The sequence below is a fragment of the Talpa europaea genome (genome assembly GCF_964194135.1).
Source record: "Talpa europaea genome assembly, chromosome: 8".
In the NCBI taxonomy this organism is placed as follows: domain Eukaryota; kingdom Metazoa; phylum Chordata; class Mammalia; order Eulipotyphla; family Talpidae; genus Talpa; species Talpa europaea.
In genome coordinates, this window is record NC_140075.1 from 105,528,736 (window position 1) to 105,550,394 (window position 21,659).

A 21,659-nucleotide genomic window follows, 5' to 3' on the forward strand; every position below is an offset into this window, starting at 1 on the left:
TTCACAAATGCTGCATGATATATTATACTATATATATATTTTTTGATTTGAGTTATTTAATTATTGATTTAGGGTTAGGATTACAATATCATAGGAGTTAGGGGAACAAATTAATGATGATATTCATGCATTTAAACTAAAACTGTAACTCTCTACTTCATAAAATGCCGTCCAAGCTAGAAAATGGATGGGTTATAGGAGATGATCATTAAGCAGTACAAGAAACATCTCCTACCATTAAGTCATCCCTAAACCCTTTTTCTCCAATTAACTCCTCATTTGCATGTGTCAACTTAGAAGCATCCTTTTCTTACTCTTCTGCACCTGAGTTAACTTTCTCCTATGACCTCCGTTAACTCCCTTTGCTGACCTCTGTAACAAGGATGCTAACACAGAACAACCACAAATACAGTAACACCAGCTGGTGAATCTGTCCTACCTCTTGTTATCAGGGGGCTTCTTGTTTTATATAATATATATTCTTACAATCATTCATCTAATTTTTCTCACTTGAGCTCTGATTTCCTTCAGGTGAGCTACAAAGATCCTATTTTTTTTCTAGAAAGTGACTTAATATAACAATTGAACCAAAAAATTAACCAACAGTTGTTTCTACCTCTGAGCATTCTGCTGTTGTATGATACCGTAATACAATACTTAAAATTGAACCGTCTACTGAGAAATACAGACATACACAAGCAGATGCCAAAAGTTAACATAAGCCATTTTTTAAATAGATGCTGTAAAAGAACCATCTGTCATGAAGAAACACAGAGGTAAAATTAATTCCAAGATTTTGCAATGAGATAGGGGAGTCAAAGGACATTTAGGGAATAGGGTCACCTGTAAGTGAGACTGAGCGGAAAGGACTTTTCTAACATGTGACTGATAAGAAGTGCATTTTAGGATTGGCGGAGAGGAAGCAGAGTGAGTGACAGAATGGTGGAAGGAAAAGAGAGGAATTTGTGAGACTTACACAAGAATTAACAGCTCATCAAAACATTTTAGTACTGCAAAAACTCTGGCATTAACTGGTTAAACAGAATCAGTAAATTTAGGAAATTTTAAATATACATATTTCAAATATAATAATTATTCATTTTATTATTTATTAGCTCTTAGTTGTAACTAAAGCATTGGTTATAGGTGACTTATCCTATACTGCATTTTTAGAAGTTTGTGATTTTCTTTTAATATCAATAACAATCTATGGGGACAAACTTCTATCCCAGAAAATTTGAGGATTAAGCTTGACTTCCAAATTTGCATTATTCCATGATATAAATATGCAAAATGGGTTCTGTTGGTCACATAGACTATTCTATGTCTAAAATTCTTATAAGAGTGGAACTGATGTGTTTATCAATACATACTGAAATAGATACCATCCTTATTTTCCACTGCCTTATCCTTGCCACTCTCAAAAGATTAATTCTGATTCTCCATTACTCTACTGAGATTTGACAGAGAACAGTCACTGTATTCAGTGCTCCTTAGCCTCTCTTTCTCTGGTCATCAGCATTCATGAATGTTTATTTCTTCCAGAGGAAAGAATCATAGGCCATGATGACTTTTGAAAGTTTCTAGTAACATTTCTAGTCACAATTCTCATCTAGCGACAGTTCTGTCTGACTAATATGAAAGGAGAGAATATGGGCAGATATTCAACTCAAACTGGAACAAAATCTCAGCACATTTGGGTCAAATATGGATACTATGCCTTGCTAATCACCCAAGCATCTGCACAGTTATTGGGATTTCTAACTTTCTCTCAAATAAATTAATTATCCCATCATGAAGATTAAGATATTACAATGTACATACTACATTCATTTCAAATTGGAGTGGGTCATTTGGGGATAATAAAGATTGTTCTCTTGGTTAAGTTTGGCTCCTCTCAAACCATGTTCTCTCCATAGGACTCACATTCCCTTATCTGAGATTTGGAAATCTGTAAACTGAAAATCTGATTCTAAAAATCATAATTTAGATAACTTAGAACAAATCAATTGTAAGGCTAAACTTGATTTGAGCTACTATGAACTAATTTGTGATCTTTATCCACTTGAGGTGAAAATTTTTACATTTCAATTTAAAAATATTAAATCTCAGGTGTTCTTCTGGATTAGTTCTATAATAAATTAGAACCAAAGGGTTTTTTTACATATATAAATAATTGGGACACCTTTCACTCTTGGAGTAAGAACAGGAATATATTTCCCTTTCTACTGAAATCTTATTATGAATAAATTGAGGGCACCTTTATTTCAATATATTTAGTTAATCTATATCCTCTTGGACAATAATGGTTATTTGTGAATTTACTAGGAGATAGGAATAATTATTCTGCCTTTCTGTAGGCAAAATAATGACCACAGCAGTACAATTAGAAGTTAGTAAAGACAAATTTCTATTCTCTGCAGTTTGATTATAGAGTGCTCCTATTCAACTAGTTTTTTGATATTTACTCCATTATTTGTAACTCCAGAAAGTAATTAGGGGAAGAAAGATATCTCAAATTTGATTCTAGGTGATGTTTTCAATCTATCTTAATGACAATGACTTAAAATTATATTTACTGAATTATGAAGAGATCTTGACACTTTACTGACAACATTTTTAATGACACTATTTTATTGAAGATTAATATGGACAAATCTGTCTAACATATATTTCTCTCTACTCAGTTATTAATTCTTCCTTCTCATTTATTATTTTATAATTCAGAAGCATTTTCAGACATACATCATTCCCACCGGGGATTAATTGCTCAGATTAACAGCATTTTAATCATGACTCTTTAATCATGGCACATGCGGTAAATGTCATACTTGGAATATCAAGATTTTTCATATCAATAGTCATGAACTCAATGGTTATAATCTTATGTATATAACATAATAGAATTATCAAACTGCATTATCAAGAAACAGCCTTGATTTTTCTTGCAAGGATTTTATAATGAAATGATGGAACAGTTTCTTGAGTAAAATACAAACTATACCTGCAAAAAGAAATGCAAATTTCAATCATCCCTAAATTTTATGATAAAAATGACCAGTCCATAGTATTTGAAAGAGAAAAATGCTGCACCTTCCCCTGCAGTGACCTTTAGGGCTAACCGGCCCTAGGTCCGGCTGGGCAACCAGCGCGCAGGGGAAGAACAGCAAAACCCTACATACCTGCTACACCTCCCACCGCAGTGATCTTTAGGAATGGCTTTCGCCATGGTCCCTAGATCCGGCTGGGCAACCAGTGCTTGGTGGGAGAACAGCCTGAAGCAGAGGAAGTGCAGCAGAAGTTCCCTGAAAAGGCAGAAGCTTATCAAAAGATAACAACCATGAAGAACCACTACAAGAATGCTAAAAATCTTATCCCTCTTCCTAGAACTACAAACTTTAATCCCTTATTTGTCTTTCTAAACTTCCTTCTTTCTTCTATAATGGTCATTGCTTGTTATGTAGATCACCTCCCTGATAGTGATAGACTGAGACCATGAGCAAGCTAATTTCCTTGATATTCATTCCTGTGCTTTTGGAAAACATATATATACTGGTCACAAATTTAGAGAAAATTACACTCAGATTTTCACTCTTGAAGTGTTTCTGTTTGTCATTTCTTTCGCTGACACCCTGACCACCCTGCACGCTTCTCTCAACCCTAAGGTGGCCTCATCGTCTACTGCTGTGCTGGTCTGCGGCAGAAAAAGTAAGAGAAAAATATCTTAGCCTAGACATCTCACCACTTGACAAATGGGACACAGAACTAAAATTCATATTATCATGATTTCACCAAATACTGACATATAGATATTTTAGTGTAAGTGGCATGTTTACACGAGAATTTTTTTTAAAGATTTATTTATTTATATGAGAACTGGGGTACAGGTCAGAGGTGCAGAAGGGTGAGAGAATTCACCAGAGAAAGAACAGGGAGCAGAACGGGCACACGAACCAAAGACACTGCTGAGGGGAGCAGCAGGCGAGACAGGAGAGGTCTGCCTCACCATGTGGGAATCTCCCTGGCCGGCTGGGAATAAAACTCACAATGCAGAGGCTGTAGACAGCTTCACAGTGTGGCACTCTACCTGCTGCACCACTGGGGAGGCCCTAGGAATTTTTTGTTTACTCTCTCAGGTAAATATAGATAATTCATTCTGGAGGTTAGGGGTCCAAAGGGAAGGCATCCTGGAATGGATCAACTCTAAAATTAAGCATCAAAGTAAGTCCCAGGGCCATATTACTGGTGACATTTGGGCCTTGAGCAATAGTTTGGGGCCACCTGGACTTGATTAGCTCAAAGTAAACTGTCAAAATAATCGTTAAGGTACCTTTTGCCCCCCAACCCCAATCACCCAAGTCTTCTCTACCCTCAGGGAAAATAACTGTTACCATTCAGTTGTTAAACAATTTTCAAAGAGTTCATGCCTCTGAAACCTCCAAATAACATTGGCTAAAACATTTCTGGTCATACTGTGACCTGAAGAAAAAGAATAACGAATAACCTCCTTTTTTTTTTTTCAATGCAGCTGAAACCTGTATGTATCAAGGGAAGGAAAACATCCTAAAGTCTAAGCAGAACTTCTAGGAACTAATGCACCAATCTCTTATTTTGGTAGACTTGTGAGAAATTCTGCAACATGCTAAAATCTGACATGAATTTGTGGAATTTCTCCTCTGTTTTTAAAATTATGTCTTGGACATAGTATATTCATGACTTTCTTGCTTAGAACTGTCTTTATTTTATTTTTAATATTTTTAAAATTTATTTTTGCATAGAAGAACTGGAGTATAGACCAGAGGTGCGGGGTGTGTGTGTGGGGGGGGGGTGAAGTATTCACCAGAGACATAACAGGGAGCAGACAATGGAGATCCACTGAAATACACTGCTGAGGGGAGCAGCAGGAGAGACAGGAGAGTTCTGCTGCACCATTATGTGGGTCAGCTCCCTGGTGGGGAATCAGCTCATGTGGTGGGGGTGATAGAGCTGAGACTTAACCCCTAGATCATCAGGGAAGCTCTAGAACTGTCTTTAAAAAGGAAGCCTGAGTTACTTAAGTTCTCTTTGGAATAAAATATAACTGACGAGGGAATCAACATGAATCAGATTGAAACACACACAAACACACTCACACACACACACAGTTGGCTACCAAGCAAATGCATGACAACTCAAGGCATCCACCGTGATTGTTAGGCAGCTAGGAGACATGAGGGTGAAATTTTGTGGAATGTAAAAGTCAAACATCAAGAATTAGACTGATTATCAACTTGTGCTATCATGCCATTCACCAGTTGGGATAAAATTAATTCTACTTTTTTAACTTCTAATGCTGATAGTTTTTCACATCTTTGTGAATAAAAGTTTGTCATAAGGAGAGGCATATTTTTGTTTAAGTGTTGGATGACTCGTTAGATTATTGGAAAGAATAATTTCCATGATCAACAATTTGGTGTTTTAAACCATTTCATGGTAAGATATAAATAATGTATTTATTTTTAAAGAAAAAGTTTGCCCTTCATTATTAGTTTTCAAATATCAGCATAAAGTTTTCAGATGCTAACAAATAACCAAGAAACAGTGCAGAAGCTCAAATATCCTTTTAGGACATGACAAGAAGCTATTGCTGCATTTTGATTTTCAAATTAGTAAAAGTAATATAAAATTTGTTTTTCAAGTGATTTTATTCATTTCAAAACATTCTTAACATTACAGTCAGCCTTCTTAGTTTTTGAATTTATCCTAGGTAAATAATCTGAAATACTTGAAACTATATATTATATACTATTTTATATAATTATAAAATTTAGATATACTTGATAAAATTTTATAGTAAAGGATATAAGCAAGTAATGTACACATCTATTTGATGAATTACTCTTCCATTGTAAAATAATGACTATATAGATAGATATCCCTATATATAATATAAGAATATACAAAGTAAACCATTATTTGATTAAATTTATGTAAATGATATAAAGAAAATATATATAAATAGGAATTCTCTGAACCTGCATGTACTCTCAAGCGCATATACAATAAGTCACCTACAATATAGCTTCATTTTTAACTCAAAAAAGGAAAAAATATAGAAAAGAAACAAAGCAAACATATCAGTAATACCTAAGTATAAAATTACACAGATATAGTGGTATAGACCAAACCAATTTAGAACATTTAAAATGTTTTTTTTTTTGCATAAAATACTTCAGTGGTGGTGATCAGTGATTTTTTTTAATTTGACATATATGCATTTTTGCTAGTGTGATGAAATATGTTGCTGCCCAATATTTTACATTTAATAATCTTTGAATCTCTATGCACTATTTTTCTTTGTGTTTAATCCATAAGCTATCTTAAATAAAAAATAATGTACTTTAAAGTCAAGAAAATATTTAGAATATTAAATATAAACCATGAACACTCAATAAATGCTAACTGGAAACAATAGTAGATGTAAATCTTTTGACATCTAAGTATTCTTAGGGAGAAAATGTTGTCATAAGCATGATTATTTTATGACTTTGCAACAACAAAATCATTTGAAACTAAGAAACACATAATCACAACAGTCTGATAAAACCAGAACCCAACAAACAAAAAGTCTTAATAAAGTGAGAGATATTTGACTGTATTTCAATTTTAACACAATGTACAAAATGATAAGAAAACAAACGTGATCAAATGACCTTATTCAAAAATAAGTTGGAGGTTATGGTTATGGATTAGTCTTTATTCCTAGATTCCCATTCTAACAACAAACAATAGCATATAACGTTGACTTATATTATGATAAATGACAGGGATTTGCAAGAACCTGAATATAGCCTAACTTATATAATAATCTCACAAAAAATAAACACAGTATTTAGAAACTATTTTAGTATGGAAAGTATAAAATAATGAAATTAGATTTGTTTATTCAAGAGAGATTTTTTTGCAAACTAATATGATGCTAATATACATTGCAATGGTTAAGATTTTGATTATTAGTGCAGAGTCCCAGGTTCAAATTCTGACATTTTAAATTATGGATTCCTGTATTATAAGCTTGAAAAACCTTATTGACACAAAAATCTATGTTTTTCTTTGTCCATTCTGAAGGTCTTCTAAAATTCTTGTTTTTCATAACCATGCAATAACAACAATATGAGTCAGGGATTTCTGAAAAATTAGTTATATGAAGGTAAGGGACTTTCACAATCATAGTCACACTCTTTTTGGTCCATGTTAGTTTCTTAATATCTTTCTATTACAGCACTGTGCAAAAATACATGTGATTCTTTAGACACAGAAGATGAGCACAAAGTAAAGGGACATCAGTTCTTTGGATATAAACTCCTAAGTCTATCAATAAGAAACTATTTATTGATCTCCTTCCAAATATATAGCCTCATAAGTACTGAAATAACTGCTACATTTTTCCTGTCACTTCAAGTGTAAACTTGTAAACTGTTTTTTAGAATGTTTCCTAATAAAGGGAAATTTTAGGTTGTATTAACAGTGCATGGCAACTAGACAATTTGCTAGAAAATATTTCAGTAACTATGCAACTGGTCCCAGAAACTTGCATTATTTTAAAATGTAACATGTGGCAAGGACTCTGGTGTATTCTGCAACTTTTTTGAGACTGTCTCATCTGTCTCATCTTTCAATTCCCTGGCCATGTTTTCATTATCCCTCACACATGTAATGCCTTGTTATTAGAGAGGTAGGAACAATTTCTAGATATTACACAGCTAGGCCATTTCTCCCTCTAACATGCTGCCAATCTCTTTACTTAAATCACTCTTTCTTACTCTTTTTTGTTTCCATTCAATATTGGTATCTTTCCCAACTGAATTGTTCCCTTTTCTTACAGGCTTCTTTCATCAGTCCTATTTTTTGTAACATTGTTTTAACCAGGTCCTCTCCAATATACATATTCCAAATGCACAATACATTTAACCCCCACCATTTATTAATTAATGGGCAAACTTAAGGCTTCATACATGGTTCCAACAAACACTAAGCTTCAAAATGATAGGAACTGGATCTAATTTCTTAACTTACCTTCATGTTTAGTAGGCACATAAATGAAATTCAGTACATTCAGATTTACATTGTGATGGTGAAAATTTAGGTGGGGAATCCAGTAAAATGAAAAAGCTTTTTTAGTGTCTTTTGCCATGATATATCTTATCATGGTTTATTTATGTCTCATATATTAAAAATTTAACAGTAACATCATATTTTGCTGTTTTTCAGTTATTACTTGTAATACACTGCATAACTGTGATCAATCAATTTTTATTATGTTAATATGTAGATATATACATGTCCATATGCAGGCATTTATGCAAACATGCATCTGCTCATAGATATAATTTGTATACAGATATGTATATAAATTATAGATTGACAATACACAATCAGTAGACTAATAAATCAAAGCCAATGATACAGATACATTACCAGGATATTTTTTCATTTAATATAATATTTTATGTTTCTTACAATTTGTCTTTTATCAGAGATTTGTTAGAAATAAATGACATATAATAACCAAAAGATTTCCAAGGGTGCTTATACCTTCAAAATAACCTTTATTACTTTCCAAAATCTTGTATAATATTTACAGCTGGTCTACTCTGCGAAATGATTAGATTTTTAGTACAATAGGTAGCAGTATCAGAAGTAATATAATCATAAAGAATGATTTTACAGTTAACCTTGAGTTTAAGGACCATGAGGTTTTCAATTAAACCAAACCACCAGAGGCCTTGAACATTTCCATTAATCATGGTTTTATTTTGTTTTGTTTCTGATCTAATATACCAGTTCACAAACAGAAACATCTTGATTTTTTTTTGTCTTCAAATTTATGTGGTTATCAAATGACATGTTAAAAATTCACAAAAATTATTTGAAATTGTAATGTTAAATGTAATGTCTTCATATTTTTACAGGCAGAAAATAGCATTCACTGTAAAGAATTAAAATAGCATTAGCTCTCTGAAACTGCTAATTGACTAGAGTTGTTATTAAATTTTTTTTCTACTTGCATGTTTTTCAAATTATTTTGAATAGTGAAATTCCAGAGTCAGGATACCCAAATCTGTAATTTTTCTTCTTTCAAAGTAGGACTTTCTTCAAAATCTCCCTTCTTGTTAGTTCATAGCTTATATTCTTACTTATTCTTTTATTAAATCATTTCATTGCAATAGTTAACTACTGTTTATTTACTTCATAATAGGTGTCTGACAAGCACTGTATTAAGCTTTTTACTTGTATGTCTTTATTCACTCTGCACACTATTCTCCTAAACTTATTGATGAAAGAGCTAACTCTAAAAGAGAAGACATGGAATTCAAAAAACAGAGTTCAAATTCAAATTCAGATGCACTTTATTCCAGAGTCCAGGTTCATTTTGACTCAATTTACAGATGACATTTTGTATTTTATTAAAGTTAAATCCAGAAAGCCATAAAACTTGGCTTTAACACACACACACACACACACACACACACACACACGTCTGTCAGTGATGAGATGATGTGAGACACTCTCTCTGTAAATTAAGTAGTTCAAAGCTTCAAATTGTATGAAATACTGAGACAAAATCAGTGGACCAGATAGTATGAAGACATTTTTTTCCCTGAAAAATTTTCCAATATGCTATATTAACAAAGAACATGTTCAAAATAAATTCCCCCTCAGTTTTGTGGAGTAATATTGAGCAAATAAAGTAACAAAAATTTTAAAAAATGATGAAAGGGAAAACTAAAATTAAAAATTAGCAAAATTCATTTTTTGGCAGATCTTAATTTTCACTTTTTTTTTTTCCTGAAGGAAAACTGGACATCTTATTGTACTATGGCACCTATGAGTTTATATTGAAAAATACCTGCAATATTAATTCAAATATTTAAACTAATTGGCTAAGAGAGGGGAGGGAATTTGTGGAGAGAAGAATAAATCTCTCAGTCATGAAGTTATGTGATGCCAATTAAAATGCACTCCCAGGTTGCAAAGCAGCTGGCAAACTGCAGAGTGTTTTTAGAAAGTAATTCTGGAGAAGGTCTAGGTGTCACAAGGGTTTTTAACATTCATCCTTAGAATATTTTATCCACAAATATAACTGCATGCAAAAGCAAAGAGAGTTTGCCAAGCACAGAATTTCATTTAGCACCCTGGTAGTTCACTTAATTAGAATAAACCCAGACTTCCTTAAGACTCCTTTGTAAGCCTAAACCTCATCACCACAAACTGACTTTTTAATTATGTGGTTCTTAAGAGCCTTTGGGCATGTAATAGGACAGACTGTAAATATAGTCATTAACACACACACACAGACACACACACACACTTTTGTAGTATCCAGCAAACATACTAGTGTGATTCATTTTATTCTCCTATAAAATAAATTTAAGAAAGACAAATACCCCTCCACCATCTAATTTCCCATCTGCAAACTATGAATAAAATAATTGCCACTTTACAACTATTGTTTTGTTTTCAAAATTAAACAAGATAATTTCCATAAAGTGTATATATTACTTATATCATACTTTTAAGTAATATTTAGCTAACATTTGTGAAAAGACTGATAAATGGAAGTCAAAAGTTCTTACTTCAAGTACATTGTTATTAGCTAGATATATAACTTTGCAAAAAAAACACAACTCATCATTGCCCTCATTTTTCCATATATGTAACACCAGAATATATTCAAGCTCTAAAATTCACTAATTTTATTACTATCGAGGTCTGACTAGATCTACTGTTAATTCCCAACAGCTAATATAAATAAACTTAAATTAAATAAGCCATTTCATTAGACTGTCCTTTCCAATTCACATTTGAGAGAGCTTATTAATAATAAAAACCTTTTAATTTACTTGTGAAAATATATCAAGAATGGGTAAATCACAATCTTATAAAATATTATAAATTATTCTCAAGAATAACCTTACTCAGTTACTCAGTGTTTGTTTTTAGGCAGTGTGGCTAATAAGAAATCTAAATAACAAACCCAATAAAATCCATCAAAATCATGAAAGGCTGAGGAGTGGAGGAGCGATAAGAAGATACTATTTGAATTGTATCAATGACCAGGAATAATAACAAGGAATTCATCAAGGACAACTTTGAAGTGAAAGGGAAACCTTGGGTTAGTGAATACCAAAGAAAAGCTGCACCATGAAATTGTTTAATGAAACCTGGAAATTTTGAATGATTTATCTCTCCTAGGTGAGGAGACAGGATATTTAGTCTAGAATATCTCCAGATAAGGAATTCAATATAAATACACACTTTGAACATTCCCCAAATTTATAAAAATAAAACTTAAATAAATCTCCAGGAAGAAGGAGGCATTAAAGAAACAAAGCTCTGGGATGAATGGAAAAAAAATCAGTCTTGCAAACTGGTGACCAGAAGCTGACACTCGTGCATCAAAAGATGGAAGGAATTTACTTATCACAACTGAATAATAACACAAACAAACAAACAACAACAACAAAAAAATGCATCAATAATTGTAGATGCAACTAAAGTAGTACCTAGAGGGAAATATGTAGCCTTTAAAATGCAAAATTGAAGAGGAAAGCAATCACAAGTGATAAATGACAAAACAAATAAAAGGAACTAAATAATAATGAAGAAGAATGAGAAGGAAGAGAATAAAGGAAAGAAAAAGAAGAACAATTAACACACCAGAAAATAGCAAATTCAAAACTTAGTTATTTGAAAAGACTGATAAGATTAGGAGATTTCCATAGAAACAAAAAAGGGGATGGGGAGAGAATCCAAATTAAAAATATGTATGTGGGGTCTCCCTGGTGGCACAATGGGCTAAGTCAAGTTGCAGCACTATCAAGCTATCCCCAGTCACCACAGCACAAGATCAATCCCTGGTCAGTTCTTGTATGCATAAATAAATAAATCTTTTATTTATTTATTTATTTATACAAGCACTCGGTACAGTCAGAAGCGCGGGAGGGTGAGAGAATTCACCAGAGCCAGAGCGGGGAGCAGAGCAGGCAGAAGGACCGAGGTACACTGCTGAGGGGAGCAACAGGCGGCAGGAGAGGTCTGCGTGCCATGTGGGACCCTCCTCCGGTGGCCGGGGAGCAGCTGGGGATCGAACCGGCACTGCAGAGGCTGTGGAGAGCTTTACAACCCAGGGCTCAACCGCTGCGCCACAGGGGAGGCCCCCTAAATAAATAAATCTTAAAAAAAATATGCAAACAACAGTCCTTCAACTATTGAGAGTAATTTAAAAGTAAGATATTATCAATGACTCTGTGACAGAAGAAATAGATGCTTTGTAAAAAAAACATAATACCCCAAAATTGAAGCATTTAAAAAAAAATCTATACTAGACCTTCAGACATTGAAGACTCTACAGAGTGCAACAAAGATGGCTTTAAAGGCAAGTGCTACTGGGCCTCCAGGATGGCACAAGGGGTTAAGGCCCAACCTATGAAGCTCTCCACAGCCACTGCAGCAGGAGTTCGATCCCCCACCAGGGAGGGAGCTACCCACATGGCAAAGCAGACCTCTCCTGTCTCACCCGCTGCTTACCTCCGCAGTGTATTTCATTCAGTCAATATGCCTGTTCTGCTGCCCATTCTGTTTCTGGTGAATCCTCTGATTCCCCCCCACACCTCTGGCCCGTACTCCAGTTCTTGTGTGTTTAAATAAATAAATCTTTAAAAAAAATTTAAAAAGGCAAGTTCCACTAAACACTCAAATACAGATAATTCCAAAATTCACTCTTCCAAAGAACAGAAAAAAGTTAAATTAGATGTAATATATTTTATGAGTTCAGCATAAAAAAATAAAACCTGACAAATCATATGCTTATCTTTTTTGTTGTAGTTATTCATTGTTTATTCCATCAGGCTAGACTGGGAAGGGGATAAGGAATATATGAACCCAAAGAACTGTAGGGAGATCATAAAGATTAGAGGCTATTTCTAGCAAAAGGGATGAAAGTGTGTTCACCTGAGTTGTAGAAGGAATAATCTGGTGATTAAGAGAAAACAAAGATCAAATTTACCAGATGTGTCCGTAGTCAGCAATGATGATCTTTTGCTGGTCTTGCCATTGCTGGACCCAAAGCCTCCATGGCTTTTATAATAGTCACACCCCCTTTCATCTTGCCAAAAAACTCATGCCACCTCAGCCTCGGCAGCACAAGTGAAAAATAGAACCATTTGTGTGAAGTCCAGCATTCTGCCCATAAGTGAACTAGATATTAGTGCCATTTTGGTGAGTTAAGTCACCACCTTGGCATAAAAGACCTGGAATAATTCTGCGAAAGGAGGAAATTTTATTAGCAAGTCTTTTCTCCCAAGTGCTCAGAGTAGGAAAGTTTCTGTTGTCTTTGGTACTTCCTCTATGAACAGCTCAAAGGAGATGCTGCCCAAGAATTCACTGTTGAAAGTGATGTGGAAGAACATGGTAGAGTGGTCTCCAGCTGGGGGTGGGAGGGTGGGGGCAGGAGGTGACTGCTATTTCTGTCACAGTTTGATGTCTATCTGTTGAAGCTATTTTAGCATGCACAGAGTTATGTCTTTAATTTTCATGAAATGTTGACCTTACACAAATATCACTCATTCTTTTTTGTAATGTGTTTTGCCCTAAACTCTGGTTTTACTGATGCTGCTATTATTCACCTGCATATTTTCTTGCTTATGCAGCATATATTTTTGCATCATTTTAAAAAGTTGTCCATAAATTATACTTAAATTATATATTTTATATGTTCAGTATATTTTCTTTTTCATTCCTGCTCAACCTACTTGAATTGTTTCTTAGGTGATATATTTAACTGATTTAACTGTTTTTGTATTTTTTTTTTTTGTGGGACCCTCGCCGGTGGCTGGGGAACAAACCGGCACTGCAGAGGCTGCCGGCAGCCTCACAGCCCAGCGCTCAACCGCTGCGCCACCAAGGGAGGCCCTGTTTTTGTATTATTATCGATATCTATCACTCTGCTTCAACTGTTCCATATCACTTCATTTAGTTTAATCAAAATATTGCATTTATTACAACATTCCTAGGCCTCAGTTATTCCCTGGAGAACATTTTATTGCCTCATTATTGAGGCAAAGATAGGTATATTTAAAGACATTGGTATATGACATTGATGAATAAATTGTATAAGTAAGCAACAGTATATTTCTTGTTCACCTAAAGAAGATAGAATGCATTTTTTTTAAAGATTTATTTATTTATTTATACAAGCACTGGGTACAGTCAGAAGCACGGGAGGGTGAGAGAATTCACCAGAGCCAGAGTGGAGAGCAGAGCAGGCAGAAGGACCGAAGTACACTGCTGAGGGGAGCAGCGGGCGGCAGGAGAGGTCTGCGCGCCATGTGGGACCCTCCTCTGGTGGCCGGGGAGCAGCTGGGGATCGAACCAGTGCTGCAGAAGCTGCGGGCAGCTTCACAACCCAGCGCTCAACCGCTGCGCCACCAGGTGGGGGCCCTATAGAATGTATTTTTTTAAAGAAGTATGCCTACAAGAACTGGAGCACAGGCCAGTGGTGCAGGGGGTGAGAGGATTCACCAGGGACAGAGTAGGGGGGCAGAACAGGCAGATCTACTGAAATACACTGCTGAGGGGAGCAGCAGGAGAGTCAGGAGAGGTCTGCTGCACCATGTGGGTAGCTCCCTGGCTGGCCGGGGATGAACAATTATATTTGTTTATCTGTCGATATTCAATAAAATTGACATACATCCACATAGTTCTCATTTGTGCTGATGTTCATGCCTACTTATGTTTCATAATTCCAGCCAGGATCATTTTATTTCTCAGTGAAAAAGTCACCTTTGGTTTTGAACAGTATGTTCATCGATCATGGCATTTTTGATATAAATCACTACAAATTCTTTGTTTTCCCTTAAAATGTTGTCATTTAACCTATACTTTCTACTGAGTGTGGACTGGATTTAGCAACTCATATAATCCAGAAAATAGATCATGGCAGAAGTGGTGGGTTATTAATTTTGAGAACAGATTATGAAAAGACTATAGCTTCTGTTTTAGGCTCTCTCTCTCTCTTCTTCTTTCATCCACACAAACACATGTCACATGTTCTAGTAGAAGTCAGCTATCATATCATGAGCTAACCCAGAGGACAATGAAGTTAGCAGCCACACTGTGAGGACACTCAGGTGGCATAGAGAGCAAGGAACCAAGGCCTCCAGCAAGCATGAATGAGCGTAGAAGAGGCCTTTGCACTGCCAGCAGCACTGAGGCTAGATGCGCAAGAACTTCATCCCCAAAGTTGTCCTTGAAAAGCTCTAAGTCTGAGTCACTCAATTAATTTTCTTCTAGATTCCTGATCCACAGAAGCTATGAAATAAAACAAACTTGTTAAGTCAATGTTTCTGTGGGTGATTTGTTATATGATCATATATATTGAATGCATTAGTTGTAGAAATCTAGATGGTAATTATTTTAAAACTATACCATTGATTTTTGCTTTTATAATTTCTGTTGAGAAGTCAGTAGTAAGCCTTTTTGCTTTTATAAAGGAGAAAGATATTTTTATTAAAATTGCAGGGTTTTTCTTTCTATTTTTTACAGCAGTCTAAACAGGTTACCATAATATGTTTTCTTTCTAGTAATCTACTAAAGGACTTCTTGATTTGGAAATAGGGAAAAACACTATTCTTGTTTTCTCCCTTTATAATTAAGCATTTTTTATTAGGTGGAATTCACATAACATAACAACAAACATTTTAAAGTGAATAATTCAAAGACATATAGTACATTCACAGTGTTGTTTGACTCACAAGTCTATCTAGTCTTCTCTTTTTAAGGCTCTACTTAATCCCTAATTTATGCTTAATTAGTTCTTAAGGAATTCTGTATAGTCCTTAACTTACAATTATTTCAGTTTTAACCTTAGAAATAAAACTTTTTCTTTTAAAAAACAATGCCCTAAAATTTTAAAGTTGTATACTGAAATTAGCATGAAATAAGGACATACATTTATTTTAAGGTTTTTGTCTGATAACTCTAACATCTGTAGTCCCTATATCTTAAAAGTTTTTTTAGTCTTTTTATTCCTATTTTCTCATCTCCTTGTGTTCCTTTTTATGGAGTTTGTGTGGGAAGTGTATTTGTGCAATGTATGTGTTTATGTGAGAGCGCCTCAGAGAAAAAGAGTAGAAATCCCTTGAGATCATTTTGAGATTATTTCTTACAGAAAGGATTTAGTTTTTTTTTTTCCTACAATAAATTATTCTTTTCATGGATCTCAAAAATACACACACACACACACACATGCACACATCCTCATTCTAACATTTCACCATTATTAGAGGATGAAGTTTAAATTGCCTACTGCAAATTTAGTATAATCTTCCTGTACATACACCTTATTAATCAAACTTTTACTTACATTTGCCCTCTTCCTACATTCAGCTTTATCACTTCCAATTTAGGGTCTCCCTTCTCTACTGCCTCCACGCAATGATCTATCTTATCTTTTTTTCTTTTTTTAAGAACTATTTTTTTTATTTATACAGCAACCTGGGTACAGGCCAGATGTGCGGGAGGGTGAGAGGATTCACCAGAGACAGTGTGGGGAACAGAACAGGCAGATCTACTGAAATACACTGCTGAGGGGAGCAGCGGGTGAGACAGAAGAGGTCTGCTGCACCATATGGGTTGCTCTGCGTCTGGCGGGTATTGAACCCTCACTGCAGAGGCTGCGGACAGCTTCACAGCGCTGCGCTCAACCCACTGCACCACCAGGGAGGCCCTGATCTATCTTATCTTTATAGAATTACTTCTATTACTTTTTATATACTTATTCCATGATTTTTTTCTCTCCCTCCCATATGTAAACACATGATTTTATATGATCTCAGTTTTGTTTTTTCAAAAAGACACCGAGACTGTTACTTGCTTCTCTCCTTTCTTCTGCAATTTTGGGATCATTTACTTTATCACTGTTGACCTTCCATAAAGGGAAACTCAATCACATAAATTTGAAAAGTGTTTTGAAATTGTTAAAGAATCTGACTATTGACTATTGAACAGAATTTTAGGATCCACTAAGCATTATATTGCATGAAAATAAAGAATATGAAAAAGAGGAGCTGAAAGGTTTTATTCCTTACATTTACAAAAGGATGAAAGTGTGAGTTTGGCAAGGTTCCAAGGGATTGAAATGTTCCTAATTCATTCATAAATAATAAAACAGTGTTTCAATTGAAGGGCTATGTGACTTCAGATCCCAGTATGTATCTATTTGCATTTTGTCATGTTTTGTCAGATAAGCAAATGATACAAGAAAACCAAAAACTGAAGCCCTAATCAAGCCGTTTTCCTTTTTGTTTGGGAGGAGCCAGTTGTGGAGATTGCAAATGACATCATCAGTCTTTGAAACTGATGGAGCTGCTAAGATAACATTCTTCCCCGCAGTGTAAACACTGATGGATCCTTTGAGGGATAACTTACACACGGCAAGGCTGGGATTTAGTTTATAGGTCTGACAAGTGTGACCTTTAAAATAATGTATTTGCTATAAAAGAGGGGGAAAAACTCTTTATAACTAAAATATATTGGCTACAAATTCACTTTCCAACAAGTAGTCTGATTACAATCAAAATAACAGACCAAAATGAAACAGTTTACCTGTGATCAATTTAATGTGGTTGTAAAATGCTAATTATGAGAGAAAACACATTCAAGGTTTGTGGTACTGTCTATAAAACTTGCAGAGAAACTAACATTCAGTGATGTGTAGCACATATGGGCAAGCAGATGGCAAACATATTATTTTTAAAAACAGGACTTTTGCTGACAAAATACTGAATTGGAATGGTGTGACTGGAAAACTAAGAGGATGTTATTTATGAGGCGGTACACTAGTGCTCAGTAATTGGATTTTTGTTAAATAGCAGATAAAAAGGGTTTGGTTTCTTAAAAAAAAAAATGAGTATTTTCAGCTACAGAAATTAGTAAAAAAAAACTCTGACAAATTATCTATTTGTAATTTTCATCCCAGGTTATCACGTTTGATTTCTTTGCCTTTTAGGAGGCTAACAGAAGAGATCAGCATTACCAAACTGAGCTTGATTTATGCAAAATGTTGACTTTCATCTTTGTGATGTGGTTCTGTGGAAAAATGTAATGGAGTAATTTTAAATATTCACGGATATAAAATTAGAGATAATTTTTTTTAGTCTTCACACAAAAGAAAATATATAACAAAGACTAAATTGACCACTTAAAATTACAGTTAAAATGTTTAAACTAAAATGTTTAAACTTTCAGTGATGAGATGAATGTGTCTGGCATCTAATACACCACCCGGTGATTAAATAATAACACTGTATTTCATATGTGATTTTCACAATTAATAACACTATTTCATATGTGATTCTCACAAGAGTACATTTTAAGAGTTCCCAAGTCACACACACATACACATGGTGATGATGTGGGGTTATGAATGTGATAATCAGTTTGATAGTGTTAATTGTCTTATAAAGCATAAATATATATTATGCATATGTATATGTTTAAAATCATCATGGTGTACACCTAAAATATATACAGTTTTTTGGTCAATGATAACTCAAGGAAGCTGGAAGAAATAACTTGATGATTTTGATGCCTCTTCTTTGAACTACTCTAGAATTTTGTAATATTTCCAACACATATCAACTGAGATTTTCTGTGAACCTGTGTGCTTTTATTTTTTTAAGATTTATTTATTTATGTATACAAGAACTGGGGTACAGGCCAGAGGTGTGGGGGGGGTGAGAGGATTCACCAGAGACAGAGTGGGAAACAGAACAGGCAGACTGACTGAAATACACTGCTGAGGGGAGCAGCAGGCGAATCAGGAGAGGTCTGCTGTGCCATGTGGGCAGCAACCTGGCTGGCTGGGGATTGAACTCGTGCTGCAGTGGTTGAAGAAAGCTTCATAGGTAGTGTCCCAACCCCTTGTGCCACCAGGGAGGCCCCGTGTGCTTTTTTTGAATTTGCTGTTGGTTTGTTTAAATCAGGGATTGATCTCATATATATTTTATTCCCCTACCAAGCATTCAATCTGACCTGCAGCAAATATTTTTAAAATTTTACTGAGTAAAGCAAAGAGCCCTATTACTCAATCAATAAATTTTAAACCATCACATCTAAGATTGCGGCAACTTTTGGGGCAAAAGTTGAACTCCACTAAATAATAACCGCTTTTAAGAAAGTAGGGTTTAAAATTGTATGATGACAATTAGCTAAAATCTCAAATTCCCAGCTTTCAGGGAAATTAGACCTGTATTTACATATAACTAATGAAGGATAATTTACATTTTCAAGATGTCTAAAGATCAATTTCAAAGTTCACTTGGTAACCTCTCCAAATATTTATAACTAAGTTTTCCTCATATATAACTTAAAATATTTGAAAAAAAACTTTATGGTTTTATACCTAGAACTGTTATATAATTATATATGATACATAATTTTTGTTATATAATTATATATGATACATCACGTATGTGTATATTTATGTATTTTCAACAAAACCATATTTTCAACAATATTTCCATACCAGAAACTAGATGAAAAGAACAATATGTAAAGGGCAGGTACTTGGTAAGTTTTTTTTTTTTAATCTATATTCTTTTGAGAATCTAGATCAAATTAAATCTATATTCTTTACACACTTAAGAAATGGGGGCCTCCCTGGTGGCACAAGGGGTTAAGGCACAACCTCTGAAGCAATCTTCAACCGCTGCAACATGAGTTCGATCCCCGGCCAGGGAGCTACCCACATGGTGCAGTAGACCTCTCCTGACTCACCAGCTGCTCCCCTCAGCAGTGTATTTCAGTCAGTCTGGTTGTTCTGCTCCCCACTCTGTCTCTGGTGAGTCCTCTCACCCACCATGCCTCTGGCCTGTACCCCAGTTGTGGTATGCATAAATAAATAAATCTTTAAAAAAAAGAAATGTTTTCCATCAAATTTTCCCTTTATCATGAACATTACATGCACTGGGTTGTGAGAAGCACGCTCTCTCACCTTTTGTCATATAATCAATTTGTTAGAGGTATTTTCTTCTGGAAAAGCTACCAAAAAAATGGTGGTGAGTGGGAGGAGGTGTGGGTGGACAAGAAGAGAGCAGGCCCAGCCAGGCCTCTACATACATAGTTAATAAGTAAGAACCTCAGCTATATAGTGAATTCAATTCTCACCAAAAGCAGTAGGAAAGAAAAAAAAAACAAAAACTAGTATTAAATTCAACACAGTCCAAACACTAGGGTTTAAATATTTTTTAAATATTTTAATTAGAAAACAGCTAAAAAGACAGAAAAATGATAGGGTCACTTCCAGGTGTGGATCAAATAGTATTGGGCCAGCTGTTCCCTGGTGTTGACCCAGAGTGATCTAGAGGAAGTGGAGCCTTCAGTGAACAGTAGCTCCAGCAGCAGCACCATGGACAGCTCTGACACTCCCTAGGATTGGGGGGATCTGTTCTTTGTATGAGAGAACATTAGCTACCTCAACAGCTACTCACTGTGCCTGAACTACAACAGCAATGTGGGATGCTACTGCATATCGGGCCATGCAAACAAGCTCTATTTGGAGAGGAAGTGTCCTTTGAGAGCCTCATGCAGCAGATGGAACACCACACATCAGATGCAGATAGACTTGTATTCAGCTCATCAGCCAAAGGTAATGGAAGGCACAGGCACAAGTTCGTCTGCAGTGATTGGGTGTAGAATTTGAAGGAATGGGATTCTGCTGTTGTCCATCAGGAGGAGGGAATTTGAAGATGTGATCCTGGGTGGTTATTTAGGGAACAAAGTCATTGTTAAGTACATTAACAAATATGCCACTGTCCTGGCTTTCTGGGCTGAAACCTCAATCATGACAAAAATTTGGCAAAGCAACCAGGTACAGCATCTGAAGTGATCATGGATGAGAAAGACTGGCTCACCCAACACCAGGCCAGGGGGAGACTGTGGGATTATTTGCAGTTTTGACATCAATGAGTGCTGGGTGGAAACTGTTTCTTCAAGTTCTCACTGTATATCTGCTAAGCCATGTAATACTGGCACAACAGGTTTGTGCCCCTAACCTGGCTGTGCATGTGCTGTTGTCTGAGGACAACATGGTCAAGGTCAACAAATGCTACCTCAACAAGGAGACCTTCAGCACCCAGACATGGGTTGGTGGACAGGCCCTATTCCCCATTGTGTTCTATGTGGCCAGTGCTAGTGCTTGATCACAGTACATTATTTATGTGCAGCTGGGCAGACATCTGTTAGGAAATTTAAATTCATGTACCCCTGCACCTGCTCTCCTGCCTTTAGAAATAAATTTGTAAGAGGGCCTCCCCGGTGGCACAGCGGTTGAATGCTGGGTTGCGAAGCTGCCGGCGGCCTCTGCAGCGCCGGTTCGATCCCCGGCTGCTCCCCTGCCACCGGAGGAGAGTCCCACATGGCACGCAGACCTCTCCTGCCGCCCGCTGCTCCCCTCAGCAGTGTGCTTCGGTCCTTCTGCCTGCTCTGCTCCCCGCTCTGGCTCTGGTGAATTCTCTCACCCTCCCGCGCTTCTGACTATACCCAGTGCATGTATAAACAAAACAAACAAATAAATAAATAAAAACATGCCTCTATAAAAATAAATAAATAAATAAAAT